This window comes from Penaeus japonicus, unplaced genomic scaffold, assembly GCF_977035675.1.
Source record: "Penaeus japonicus unplaced genomic scaffold, GWHDUDI00000001_assembly GWHDUDI00000029, whole genome shotgun sequence".
NCBI lineage: Eukaryota > Metazoa > Arthropoda > Malacostraca > Decapoda > Penaeidae > Penaeus > Penaeus japonicus.
Window position 1 is genome coordinate 4,121,144 of NW_028234431.1, and position 2,500 is coordinate 4,123,643.

The window sequence follows — 2,500 nt, forward strand, 5'->3', positions numbered from 1 at the left end:
CGGTGCCCGGGAGGGGTGCAAGCTGTTCTTTCGGGCATGAGGGTAGTACATAGGGTGCAAGGGTAATGCTCATTATTCTTTTGGGTATAAGGATAGTAAATAGGGAATGTGCCTGCTGTTAATTCGGTATATGGGTATAAGTACCCAGGGAAGGTCTTATGGCTGGTTGCATGATGGTGATAACATTAGACTAATATATGTATATATATATATATATATATATATATATATATATATATATATATGTATGTATGTATGTATGTAAATATATATGTATATATATGTATATGTATATATATATATATATATATATATATAAAATATATATATATATATATATATATATATAATATATGTATATATATACATATATATGTATAAATATATTTATATATATATACATATGTATATATACATATATATATATATATATATATATATATATATATCTATATATATATATATTGCAGCATTAGTGTCTTGCGGTGATTCTAGTCATAGTGATCAGCTTAAAGTTCATAATTGCCTCTGCTTGAGAGACGCTAATTATCTAGTGTTAATACACAATAATCGTGTAGCGTAGCTGTGAATGACCGTCTTCCTATTCTTGACTTATAAGTAACCCATTGTAGGTGACGACGTATCAAGCAGACGAGACTTTTTGCCCCCAAATTAGTTCTGCTCTTTGAAGCGGTTTGATAATTAAGACTTTATATACTTATCTTGAGTTGCTTTTCAACTGTCCAAGAGGAGGATTAAAATAACACATGAATAAAAGTGAATAGAGGATACGCGGATCCAAGCATGAAAAATGTTGCATGTAAGCTTTCATCACAGCTGTATATCAACAATGTAATTTCTGTTCAATGTTTTAAATATTAAATGATGTTATAAACAGAGCAAAAACACGACCCTTCGCAATCGACATTCGAGCTTCATTGCATAAATAAAGAGAAGGATAATCTCTTGAGGTGTTTGCAACCTCTCTTATTTAATGGCGCGTCAAGACACCAAGACCTTTTTTGAGGTTGACATCCACTTGGTAAAACAACTTGTCTTTGGCACAGGGCTCATAATTGCCGCAACAACTTACTTATAACCCGACGCCTTTGACGGCTGCTGGTCAGGCTCCTCCTCAGGGCGTGTGTCAGCCCGGCATGCAGTGAGTCCCGTTTGACTGGCCTTACGAAGGTGTCTCTTCAACCTTTCTTCTGACGCCCGTGCTCGCAGGCAGCTATGGAATGCACGTTCCTCCTTCTTCTTCTTCTTCTTCATCGTCATCCTTTTCCTTTTTCTTTTCATCTTCCTACTCTTTTTCTACCTCTTCCTCCACCTTTTTCTTCTCCTTCTTTTGTTCTTTCTTCTTCTGCTTCTTTTCCTCCTCCTCCTCCTTCTTTTTCTTCTTCTTCTTCTCCTCCTCCTCCTTCTCCTCCTCCTTCTTTTTCTTCTTCTTCTTCTTCTTCTTCTTCTTCTCCTCCTCCTCCTCCTCCTTCCTCCTCTTCTCCTCCTCCTTCTTCTTCTTCTTCTTCTTCTTCTTCTTCTTCTTCTTCTTCTTCTTCTTCTTCTTCTTCTTCTCCTCCTCCTCCTCCTCCTCCTCCTCTCCCTCCTCCTCTTCCTCCTCCTCCTCCTCCTCCTCCTTCTCCATCTCTTCTTCCTCCTCCCTCCCGTTAACCTACGCATCTCCGTGTCTGACCGATGTCTGCATGTGTGCGCCGACAAAATAACACCTTACGCGTTGTGAGTCCACCTCGAAGCACGGGGAAACGTACGTGCTTGAGGACGTGCTTGCAGCTCGTTCACGTTCGTGCTTGGAGGCCGACTGTGCAATTGACTGGTTCAATGTACTTGTTACTCTCGCCGGGGGTGGCTGAAGCTTCCTTGTTCCCGGCGTGTGAGGAGCAAGCACTCACTCGGGGTGTTTTTGGTGTCAGAATACATATCGTTAATACTGTGGAAGGAGAGGGAGGGAGTGAAGGAGGGAGGAGAGGGAGGGAGAGAGGGGGAGAGGGGGAGAGGGGGAGAGGGGGAGGGGGAGAGGGGGAGAGGGAGAGGAAGAGGGAGAGGGAGAGAGAAAGAAAGAGAGAGAGAGAGAGAGAGATAAAGGTAGAGGTAGACAGACAGACAGCAGACAAGCAAGCCGGCGGACAAGGAGACAGACAGACAGACAAACAAACAGACAGAGAAAGAGAGATATCGATGAGCAAAGATACAGGCAATATCCCTTCCTCTCGAAATACAGATGCAGATAGACTAACAAAGACACATGCAAACCGGAGTCTCATGCGCATGCTAATTTCAAGTCCGGCTGCCTTGTTGACCGACGGGGAAAGGGGGAGCGGCGGGAGCGTGGGCGTGCGGGCGTGAGTGGCTGGGAATCCATGGTCATGAGGGCGTGAGGGACGCGCAAGCAACGAGAGGTGGGAAGATCTTTATTATGTATCCTTGCGCCTGATTTTGTAGGATGTATGGAAGGGCAGTGTACGTGAGTGAATGAATGAAG

General features: G+C 42.9%; 1 protein-coding gene across 2 annotated transcripts in view; it reads left to right on the forward strand.

The window, feature by feature from the left end:
- Positions 1-2,500, forward strand: part of dgo (ankyrin repeat domain containing protein 6 diego) — a 259,584-nt gene that overhangs the window by 90,578 nt on the left and 166,506 nt on the right. The window lies entirely within an intron of this gene.